This window comes from Tursiops truncatus, chromosome 1 (genome assembly GCF_011762595.2).
Source record: "Tursiops truncatus isolate mTurTru1 chromosome 1, mTurTru1.mat.Y, whole genome shotgun sequence".
Lineage (NCBI taxonomy): Eukaryota > Metazoa > Chordata > Mammalia > Artiodactyla > Delphinidae > Tursiops > Tursiops truncatus.
In genome coordinates, this window is record NC_047034.1 from 117,860,282 (window position 1) to 117,872,676 (window position 12,395).

The following is a 12,395-nucleotide window of genomic DNA, read 5'->3' on the forward strand; positions in this document are numbered from 1 at the left end:
GCTTCTTTCCTCCATAGACAATGTCATGTGAACAAAGAAGTAGATTTCACCTGAGAATCCACGGCAGGAGGTCTTTACAGAGAAACTCATTGGGTGTGGCACCTGGTCAAGTCAGAGTTGGGGTATGTGGGTCTTTTCTCTGCCATTAAGAATCAATCCTGCTGATGACACAGTGATGGTGGGTGGCAGAGGACCATGTGTGAGCGAGGAGCTGATCTGAATTCGGATTGTCTGAGTGTAAGAGCATTCCTCCATGAGGACAGAGCCTGTGCCTGGTCTGTCCACCCTTATGTCCCTAATGGCAAAGCAATACCTAGAACATAGTATGTGCTCCATAAAGCATTTGTGGGATGAATTATAAGGGCAGCAGAGTGTTCTAGGAGCTCGTGGGCAAAGCTATCTAGGGATCCGGAGCCAGGAGTAGGGTTCAGAGTGAGAGCACAAATGAAAACCCCAGACAAGGCAAAAAATGCTTCCCTCCATGACACATGCATACATGCATTTGAGTGCCTGCTATGTCCCACGCACTGCTTTAAGTGCTTTGGAATGAAACAAAGAAAAGGCCTCTCTTCTTGGAGCTTACTTACATTCTAGCGCTACTCAGTTATGTTACAGTAAAATGATTTACGTGTCAGTCTCCCTCCACTCATTTGTGAGCCTTCCCATGCAAGGCCCATGTCTTGGTCATCTCTGATTCTGCAGTACCGGCTACAGTCCCTGCGGGCCCACAGGAAGGACAAAGGAGGTATTTTTTGAACTGAACTCAAAGTCAGGCATTAAGAGAAGCAGAAGTGGGCTTCCCTGGTGGCGCAGTGGTTGAGAGTCCGCCTGCCGAGGCAGGGCACACGGGTTCGCGCCCCGGTCCGGGAAGATCCCACATGCCGCGGAGCGGCTGGGCCCGTGAGCCACGGCCACTGAGCCTGCGCGTCCGGAGCCTGTGCTCCGCAACGGGAGAGGCCACAACAGTGAGAAGCCCGCGTAGCACACACAAAAAAAAGAGAAGCAGAAGCACAGAACAACACTGGCTTGGGTTAGGAAGCACTGCAGTCCTAGATTTAAGTCTTAGCTCTACCACTGACTAGCCTGGTGACCGTCTGCTAGTGACTTTACCTCTCTGATCCTGTTTCCCCATCTGTAAAGTGGAGATAATGGGTCATCCGTAGCTCACAGGGTTGTGATGAGGGTTAAAAGACGTGCTGCTTTCGGGGCTTCCCTGGTGGCGCAGTGGTGGAGAGTCCGCCTGCCGAGGCAGGGGACACGGGTTCGTGCCCCGGTCTGGGAAAATCCCACATGCCGCGAGGCGGCTGGGCCCGTGAGCCACGGCCACTGAGCCTGCGCGTCCGGAGCCTGTGCTCCGCAACGGGAGAGGCCACAACAGTGAGAGGCCCCAAGAAAAGACGCGCTGCTTTAAAGCAATTAGTGCAGAGGAGAGCACTTGGTGGTCCGGAAATGGTCCCTGCTGCTCTCAGAACACGATCAGGATCATTATCGTTATTATTCCTCAACAGGGACAGGAGCACGGCTGTGCTCAGCTGGAGAGTGTGAGAAGAAAATTGGAGCAAATCCTCACCTGCAAACCTTTTAACTCACAGTAAGACAGTTGGATACATAAGAACTCTCCCCCCCACCCCGATAACCATGTCTAAAGGAGACCCCCCAACCAGGCCAACACAACCCATTTTGGGCGACAAAGCATCCTCTGATCTGCCACAACGCAAATGACCTCCCTAGAGTGAGCCCTAATTTCCAGCCCAACTCCAAACAGCATCAGTTCCCGCTGACGCCTCTCATTAGTTGGTTTGCTCCCAGTGACCTTTCTCCAAGGGTCAACGGTCAACTCTGTATTTCTAGTTTTTGCCCTGGGCAAACCTGGAAAAGCTAGAACTTCCTGAGCTTTGTGACCTGGATAAGCTAGCTTATCTATAATGAAGCAGAAACAGTTTTCGTAGAGAAATACTCCTGTGGAGATGCATTTTGCTCACATAAGGGATGATCATATAACACGGTTAATGACTGGAAATGAGCTAAAGGCAGAAAATTATGAAAGATTATAAAAATAGTTATTCAAATGGGTTACTTGGATGGGCTCAGAGTGAAGAGGGAGAGGAGACGTGGGAAGAGAAACAAGAGAGACTAAACACTAAACAATACCCATAGTTACAATTGTATACGGATGCATACACTGAACCATGTACTGATGTATACGTAGTATGTGACAATGCCCCGAGGTTTCAGCAGCATATATAACATAGTCAATAACGTATATATGGACGTATAAACATTCCTTGTCTCCACCCTTTCAATACATATATATATAACATATATTCAATAATATATATGAAGTATATATGAACATATAGTTATTACTTGTCTCTACCCACCCCCTAAAAATGCCATTTCTGAAATTTATTACAGAAGTCAGCTACAGCAGCAACAACAAAAAGGACAATAAGACTTGAAGTTTTGTGCTGACCTTTTTTTTTTTTAGGTAAAGAATAATGTAATAATATATCAACAAATAAATGAACTGGAGAAATAAGCTTACAATAAATCATACAAAATGTCCTCCAGACAAGTCTAAAATAGTAGAGCTAAACCAGGGTACAGAAACGTCTCCTAAATTCTCATTATATTACCACAAGACTGACAGTAACTACTACTTCATTGTCATTCTTTTCTATTCTTCTCCATAATCATATATTGAACAAAGCCCCAAACAGATAGCATTAGAACTGCGTTACACACGCCAGCGTCTGCAAACCCTGTAATATTCCTCACGTCTAGCCTTAGACACCAATACCATAAATATAGACTCCATTTCTCAAACGACGATTTAGCTCATAGGAAAATAAGTAGCAAGTCAAAATTCAAATGACTGAAGTTGTTTTAGGTAATTCATAGGTTGTAAAAGGTAATGAGAAGCAAAAAAAAAAAAAAAATTATGAGGGTATTATAACTCTCCCATTAAAATTAAAATCTATGTTATAACTTTATGCTCTTCAAATACCACACCAGACTAAAGCATCAAGCAATATATAAAGTGTTCTGCTCCTAAAAAATTACTTTGTTTATGTGGAGTGATACCCTTACTTATTAATTTTCAGAAATACTTGTCCAGCCCTCTTTTTAAACCAGAATCATCCCCAATGTTTAAAAATAAACATGACCATCGAAGTTTATTTTTAATCAGCAATTCATCTGAATAATTAAAGTGAGAATCACTGCTAAAAAGGCCAGAGGACATTATACCTACACATACACACACACAAACACACACACGCACACTTCAAGTGCCACAGTGTAAACTGAAAGCAGAGAGCTAATCACATCTCTAAAAAGAAAAGAAACTCCTTTGAAGTCATCATTATGAAGCTTTATGAATAGCACTAAAGGATTTAGCACATTTATGAGCAATGATCTGCAACAAGACTCAATCAGCCGGATACTAGTTTCATGCTACAGAAGAGGCTATGTCTAGACTCATTCGCAGAAATTGCCATGCTGTTACTCTTTTATTCTCATTTCAGTGTGTCTGCTCAGTACACAGAGGGCATTCTGCATCAGGGTGCTGAGTGGACAAATGATTGCCAATAATCAAATGGCATGATTTATCTTTTGAAAAACCTTGGAGCAATTCTAAGGAACACGAATGTAAGTGCTAAGCACTGCTTACATAGTGAAAATGCTTATTCCATTTGAATCTTCAAACCCAGGCTACAGAGAAAACAAATAGGCAGAGTGAGTTTGATCCTGGACTCTCAAATTTCTATCAGTAGGATCTGCAAATAACACAGGGTGATACTTGGCCACATAAGAGAGATTCAGCAACCCTCGCAGGTATGAGACACAAGCATTCTGATTCGAATTTCTGGGTGTTCGTGTTCTGTCGTAACATTAAAATAATCATGCAAATCTCCCTCCCAGCTGGTCTCTGATTTGCATTCATTTTTTTCCATTTGAAATGATTTATACATACTTATACGAAATTCTAATTTGAACATTCAATCTTGGAAGAACAGACATTTACAGTATTTAAACTAAATTTACAATATTAATAGCTAGTAATTATTAACATTTTAAGCGTGTGGATGACACCAAACCTGGTTAATAAGCAAACTACCTGCATACATGTTTCTCACAGAATGGAGCACTAACCATATCTTTTTGGCTAATGTAGAAAAGAGTTGGTTACCATGGATATTACCTCCTCAACACACGAATGATAAAAGCACTTAAAATACTGCATATTGACTAAACATAAGGGGACACAGAATGAACCCTATATAATTAAAAACCCTTCATAGACCCTGTGTAATTGAAAAAGTTGAACATTCTCCATTCTGTAGTTGTATTTAATTTTAATAACTTGCTTAAGAACAGCTGGAAAACTTATCCTGTGGAAGTCCTTACCTACACAAAGATCATTCAAGCAAAAGCCCAGGAACCATCAGGAGGTAGCCCACACTCTTCTAGGAGAAGTGGAATAGAAGCAGCCAACACTATCCTATGGGACTGGAGCCACGTCCTGGATCCCACTTTCATTGAAATCCAACCACATACCTGAATAAATTCAGTCTTTTAAATCAAACCTCAATCAACACTAACAACAATAACAGTAGCTATTATATTTTTAGTGCAAACTTGATCTGACACTTTTGTTGGGAAACTTAAGCATGAGTTCTATTCTGCAAAAGAACCCCATGTTTCTGCAAAACAAAGGCCCTGCCCTCACAGGGCTTGTATTTACTACCACTTGACAAACAAAATAAATAAACATAATGTCAGGTGATGAAATGTGCTATGAAGAAAAACAAAGCAGGGGGTTCCATTTTTATATAAGCTGGTCCAGAACTGACTCTCTAATAAGGCAAAAATTAAGTAGACTTGAAGGAAAGTGAGGGAACCGTACAAATATTTCATTTAAAAACGCTTCAGGCAGAGGAAACAAGGGCAGTGACCCAGAGGCAGGAATGTGCTTGGCCAAATGAGAAACAGCAAGGAGGAAATTATGGCTAGAGCAGAGTGATCAAAGGACAAATAAGTCCTTCGATGAGGTGAGAGAAACTGAGTTGGGAAAACCGCATCATGGAGGGTCTTGGAGGACACTATAAAGTCTTTGGCTCTGACTCTGAGAGGGAAGACTTCTGAGCAAAGAAGAGAGGGCCTAAGTAATATGTGCAAGGATCACTATGATTGCTGCGTTGGGAAAAGACTCTAGGAACAAGGGCAGAAGCTGTGAGATCAGTTAGGAGACTGTGGCAATAATCCAGACAACAGGTGATGGTGGTTTGGACCAAATGTTAACAATAGAGATGGTGAATTTGCAACAGCCAAGACATGGAAGCAACCTAAGTGTCCATCAACAGAAAAATAGATAAAGAAGATGTGGTGTGTATATATATACATATGTATATAAAAAAATGGGGGCTTCCCTGGTGGCACAGTGGTTGAGAGTCCACCTGCCGATGCAGGGGACGCGGGTTCGTGCCCCGGTCTGGGAAGATCCCACATGCCGTGGAGCGGCTGGGCCCATGAGCCATGGCCGCTGAGCCTGCGCGTCCAGAGCCTGTGCTCCGCAACAGGAGAGGCCACTGTGCTCCGCAACAGTGAGAGGCCCCCGTACCGCAAAAAAAAAAAAAAAAAGAAAGCGGCAACATGGATGGACCTAGAGATCATCTTACTAAGTGAAGTAAGTCAGACAGAGAAAGACAAATATCATATGATATCACTTATATGTGGAATCTAAGATATGATACAGATGAACTTATTTACAAAACAGAAACTGACTCACAGACTTAGAAAACAAACTTCTGGTTACCAAAGGGGAAAGATGGGGGGAGGGATAAATTAGGAGGTTGGGATTAACAAATACACACTACTATATATAAAATAGATAATCAACAAGGACCTACTGTATAGCACAGGGAACTCTACTCAATGCTCTGTAATAGCCTAAATGGGAAAAGAATCTGAAAAACAATAGATATATGTATATGTATAACTGAATCACTTTGCTGTATAACTGAAACTAACACAACACTGTAAATCAACTATATTCCAATATAAAATAAAAAATAAAAAAAAACTATAGAGATAGTGAGAATAAATGGCTTCTGGATATATTTGAAAGAATTCACTATTTACGTGTGGGGTGTAAAAGACAGAAAGGAGTTAGGATGACTCCAAGGATTTTTTTTTTTTTTTTTTTTTTTGCAGTACGCGGGCCTCTCACTGTTGTGGGCTCTCCCGTCGCGGAGCACAGGCTCCGGACGCGCAGGCTCAGCGGCCATGGCTCATGGGCCCAGCCGCTCTGCAGCATGTGGGATCTTCCCGGACCGGGGCACGAACCCGTGTCCCCTGCATCAGCAGGCGGACTCTCTACCACTGCGCCACCAGGGAAGCCCGACTCCAAGGATTTTGCCCTTAGCAAATGGAAAGGCATTGGGCCATTTATTGAAAAGAAGCCTACAGAAAATCTATCAGCCTTCAAAGTCCATGCTCTCTTGAAATCATCATGCCGTTTCACAAAGTGCACCATCTATCAAAATGAGTTTGGAATTCAATTCAGACCCACCTTGAGTGTCCAGTCCTGTCCACCAGGCTGCCCCTGCCTACATGGAAAGTGGAGGTTCTGGTACTACGGGGAAGCAGACAGGTGTCATGTTGAAGGCTCACTTGTGAGCGCACTGAGCCAAGACAGAAAACGGACAGGACCCAGGAGAGATAGCGGAAAGGGCAAAACAAGAGCATGTGCATGTAGAGTTGACACACAGGGATGAAGCAGCCGAGAGAGGCTGAAGGTGGCAGCAGCAGACAGGGAGGAAGGAAATGACAGCACACAGGCCAATGCATGAGGATTAAATCTCCCTTGCTCAGACCTTGGAAAGGAAGACAGGTCTCCTGCCTCCAATTCAGCCAGCACAGTTCTGCTTTGGACTGATTACATGTTCCTCTTCCTCAGATATTTGAACAAAGGGTTCCAAAGCTTATTCTCCCTCTTTCTCTGTGTCAATTTCCCTCTGTCCTACCACCCTCTCTCATTTTAATTAAAACTATTGACCTTGACCAGTAGTTTTCAAACCATGCTGTGTACCAAAAATCTTTTGGAAATACAGACTCCTAGGTCTACATCCAAAACACTGAATTGGAATCTACAGGGAGGAAAGCCATTCAGTCCGGCTTGGGAAGCCCTTCCCCCACCCCTCCATGGGTTCTCAATAAACATCAAGGACAATTACAACTTACAACTTGAACACATTCTTGTTTCCTTTCTCTCCATACCATTAGGGCCCCTGAGATGGTCCAGCACCTGCTGAGTTTTTCCTTTTTTTTTTTTTTTTTTGAGGAATCAGAGGCAGAATACTCTACCAAGAAATTACTCATGCCTCTGGGTCTAGTGAAGTCCTATTACATCCACCTCTAAAGTGCAATACAAGACCTTTCTTTTAAAAATGACTTTCTCTAGTGGGGAGGCCAATTATTTTTCTGCTTCTTTACATTTTTTTTCTCCTGTGTAGTTACTTTGGATACTTTAATTAATGTTTAATCTTCCTGCACTTGTGCCTTAAGGAGAGCCCCTCTGAAGGGCACAGAGTTCAAAATCATGGCCTCATAACACTCTGCAGGTTTAACATTAAATAATCATGACAATTCAGACCAAAGACCAAAAACCCACTCAGACTGCCAGGAACACGGGGTCAGCACGCAGGCCTTCTTTGCCAAATCTGTGATTTTGTTTCTATTCTCGTCCTGTTACACTGGTACATAGATGACTCTTCCTGCTTCCTCCTTTCCAGGGAGGGGCTGTATTCTGCGAGAAAAGTGCTCCATCACTCAAGGCTGATGACAGCAATGGAGCAACACTGTGATAGAAATGATTACTGAAGGCCCATTAGGAGATGCCAACAGAGACTCTATATTAACCATCATTCCCCCTGTACGCAGAGACCTGAAAGAAAAAGGAGAGAAGACTTTCAGCTGCTATGGTATCTTAGAGAATCATCTGACAGCTTATTTATTAAATGCATTTTAATATTAATTCTCCTCTGCGCCATAGCTGACCTTCAAAAGAATTTACTGAATCTCAAGAACGCAAAAGCACAATGGCCGAGGGAAAGCATGGATGGGAAGAAAGCTGCACTTCAACTCTTTTTCTCCTGTGCGGTTACATACAAAATTGGTTACGATTAAATACTACGTTAGGTGGCTGATCTTTTAATATAGAGCCTAAAACACTGATAAATTAGAACCCAATTAATTGGGATCCAATTTATTTTTCTCTCTGCTCATTTAGGACAGAAATGCAAATCACAGGAATGCACAACAATATAAAGGAGTTTTAAGCTCCTTCTCAAACATGTCCTAGATCCAAAACACATTCTGCCTCTCCAGTCCTATAAAATGAGGGCTGCATGCATAATGACGACCCTCAAACAGCCAGTACACACACAGTTAAATTTAATCTCCTACATTTACTAAATCAAAATGTGGACTGAAAAGCTCTCCAAAAGGAAACTTCCATTTAACTCTTTCTTAAAATTTTGTTTAAAAACACATAACATAGGGGCTTCCCTGGTGGCGCAGTGGTTGCGAGTCCGCCTGCCGATGCAGGGGACACGGGTTCGTGCCCCGGTCCGGGAGGATCCCACATGCCGCGGAGTGGCTGGGCCCGTGAACCATGGCTGCTGAGCCTGTGCGTCCGGAGCCTGTGCTCCGCAACGGGAGGGACCGCAACAGCGAGAGGCCCGCGTACCGCAAAAAAAAAAAAAAAAAAAAAAACACATAACATAAAATATACCACCTCAACCATTGTTAAGTATACAGTTCAGTGATATTAAACACATTCACACTGTTATGCAAACATCACCACCATCCCTTTTCATTTTGCACAGCTGAACCTCTGTCCTCATTAAACAATAACTCCCTACCTTCCTCTGTTTAACTCAATCAAAAAATTCTACTGAACAGAATTCCCCATTCTTTAAATACTCTGAATGATGTTTCATTCTTATATAGGGTAAAATTAGGACCAACTTTTTTATGAATCAACTTATATTTTAAGCCCAGTTTATACATTATGCTCAGGAAAGAACTGTTATTTTGTTCCAGAAAGTCATGTTTAATCTCCGAGCATCTACATACCAAAGCTGGTGGGTGTTATGAATGTTTATGTCCTTCAAAATTTCATGTGTTGAAATCTAACCTAATCCCTATTCTGCTGGTGGTGCCCTCATGAACTGGATTAGTGCCCTTGTAAAAAGATGCCAAAGAGCAAGCTTGTCCTCTTTCTGCCATGTGAGGATACAACGAGAAGTCAGCAGTCTGTAAATTGTAAGAGGGCTCTTACCAGAATGTGACATCAGAACCCTGATCTCAGACTTCCAGCCTCCAGAACTGTGAGAAATAAATTTCTTTTCTTTTTTAAATAAATTTATTTATTTATTTATTTTATTTTTGGCTGTGTTGGGTCTTCATTTCTGGCGAGGGCTTTCTCCAGCTGTGGTGAGCAGGGGCCACTCTTCATTGCAGTGCATGGGCCTCTCACTGTCACGGCCTCTCCCATTGCGAAGCACAGGCTCCAGACGCACAGGCTCAGTAGTTGTGGCTCACGGGCTTCGTTGCTCCGCAGCATGTGGGATCTTCCCAGACCAGGGCTCAAAGCCGTGTCCCCTGCATTAGCAGGCAGATTCTTAACCACTGCGCCACCAGGGAAGCCCAGAAATAAATTTCTGTTGTTTATAAGTCACACAGTCTATGGTAGTTTGTTATGGCAGCCTCAACAGACTAAGACAATGGGTGACCAAGCACTACAGTTAGCCTAATTTGAATTAGAAGCCACAGATATCTTTCTTTACGCTCTCTGAATCTTTTTATACCATTAATTAGGATTAGGGACGCTTTCACAAAAATCTGGGTGATGACTATCCATAAAACCACATTTTAACCTTTTTAAAGCACTAGGAAAAATGACTATCTAGGACTCCAGTGAAGAAACAGTGCTTGTGACCTCCCAGAAATGAGCATCCTGTAAGTCAAACCAAGCCTTCTGGGCACAATGCAGAGCAGGAACGATACTGAGACCAGCTTGGTGGCCTTTCCACCCTAATGGGAACACCTAATAAGGGTGTTATTTGCCATGTGGCAGCAAGGCTGCAAGAGGTGTAGGCACCCTCTGGAGCATTTGCAGCCCCAGCATAAGATGAAGCTCTGTGTCAGTCTTTCTTGGTTCTGAGTCATTAGTTCTAGGGTGGAAAGGCATTAGAAAACCTTTCAAGCCACAAACCACATATCTTAGGGAAACGGCTAATTAGAATTCACCCTAAACTGCGATAGAATTAACAGACATTAAATAATCATTATTTATAATTGGGGAATCAAGTTACCCAAGAGAAAAAAAGGCAAAGCTTAGATTGCCTTGGTTAATGTTTAAATTGGAAAAATAAAAGGATAAGTAGTTTCCCAAATGACCAATAACTTATGTTCCCAAAGTTAGTAACGTAAGAAGTATTTTTTCTGGAGAAGCAATGTGATTGGGATCTTCGTTTTTAAAAGATCACACAAAAATTATTTCATCCACATTAGAAACAAAGTATAGGACAAACAGTCTGTCACGAGCTCTGGAACAGTGGCCAAGGGGTAATGTGGCTAACAGGGGGAAAAGAAATTTTCCTCCTTCTTTTCGTGGCATAGACCTAAGGAGAATTTTTTTTTTTTTTTTTTTTTTTGCGGTACGTGGCCCTCTCACTGTTGTGGCCTCTCCCGTTGCGGAGCACAGGCTCCAGACGCGCAGGCTCAGCAGCCATGGCTCACGGGCCCAGCCGCTTCCTGGCATGTGGGATCTTCCCGGACCGGGGCACGAACCCATGTCCCCTGCATCGGCAGGCGGACTCTCAACCACTGCGCCACCAGGGAAGCCCTAAGGAGAATATTTTTAAGGAAAAAAAAAAGTCTTTGACTTCTCTCTTTCTTCTTCTCTGTACTTCTTTCTCATCTTCTGGTACTTCTTTTACAGGAACCATGATATTCTCAAACTACCTTAATTTCACTGCTTTCCCAACTGGGTCCCCATCCTGGCCAGGCCAACCCCAAAGGCCTGTGCCTCAGAGCAGCTGACCCCAAGGGATTCAAAGCAAATGAATCAAACCAAGATATGGATGAAATAAGACTTCATGTTTTCTGTTTTGCTCTCAAGTAATAGCTTTGCAATATTTAGCATCAAAGAGTCAAAAAATACAAATAAAACATGAAAATACAGTTGACACTTGAACCACATGGGTTTAAACTGCATGGGTCCACTTATACGTGGATTGTTTCTTTTTTTTTGGTGGATTGTTTTTTGATAGTAAATACTGCTGTACTACATGATCCACAGTTGGCTGAATCTCCTGATGTGAAACTGAGGATACAGAGGGCCGACTATAAATTATACATGGATTTTCGACTGCCTGGAGGGTCAGTGCCCCTAACCCCCATGTTGTTCAAGGGTCAACTGTATAGTCTCACCTGACATTAAAAATAATGAGATTATCTGGTGTGAGAGGGTATGGAAAAATAAGAACACCCAAAAAACAGTGTAAACTGTTTACAGCCTCTCTGGAGGGCACTTTGGTTATACATGTCCAAAGTCCTTTTTTCTTTAAGTATAATGTTGACCCAGCAAAAACACCACTAAAAACTATAAGTAAGTCCCCTACATTCGAACCTTCAACTTCAGAGCTTTCAAAGATGTGAATGTGGAGCTTACAAATGAAGACCTGATGGGATTGGAGGCCCAGAGATAGGACAAAGAGAGACGGAGCAAGAAGTTACTGAAGAACCGAAGAGATTCACAATGCAAGAAATGGCAAGGGATTTTCTTTACTTGAGAAGGCACTGTTAGTTTTTAAGGCACCGGAATGGTGCCTTAGAACATGGAACGGTACACGAAGGCTGCAGCAGCCCTTCAGAATGCAGTCCAGTGCTACCGTGGCATCTATGACGAGAATAAAAGAGCTACTGCCCAGACATCATTGGATCATTTTTTCAAGACAGTATGTAGAATTGAATCCAGCAAGGAACCAGAACCTGTACATCAACGTCAGGTGTGAGTGAAATTGCAGCTTGCCCTCCATCTCCTATTGCTGACGATCCTTCAGCTCTACCATCTCCCACCTCCTCTCCCTCCTCCAGTCAGTAACTCTTCATGCCTGTTCACTCGATGGCAGCCCCTGTATACCAGCTGTTGTACTGTACTACTGTACTTTTCAAGGTACTGTACTATAAGATTAAAAATGTTTTATTTATTTTTTGTTTGTTTTTTATGTTTTATTTGTGTGAAAAATATTATAAACCTATTGCAGTACAGTACTATATAACCAGTTGTGTTAGTTGGGTACCTAGGCTAACTTTGTTGGACT

General features: G+C 42.6%; 1 protein-coding gene across 11 annotated transcripts in view; it reads right to left on the reverse strand.

The window, feature by feature from the left end:
* ST6GALNAC3 (ST6 N-acetylgalactosaminide alpha-2,6-sialyltransferase 3) overlaps positions 1 to 12,395 on the reverse strand; it is a 602,379-nt gene that overhangs the window by 494,227 nt on the left and 95,757 nt on the right. Inside the window, exon 2 of one of the 11 annotated variants that reach the window (XM_073788234.1) lies at positions 7,676 to 7,948. The exons of the other annotated variants lie outside the window; for them this stretch is intronic. The gene's annotated coding sequence lies outside the window, so the exon portion shown is untranslated. The remainder of the gene's footprint in view (positions 1 to 7,675; positions 7,949 to 12,395) is intronic. 11 annotated transcript variants of the gene reach the window in all.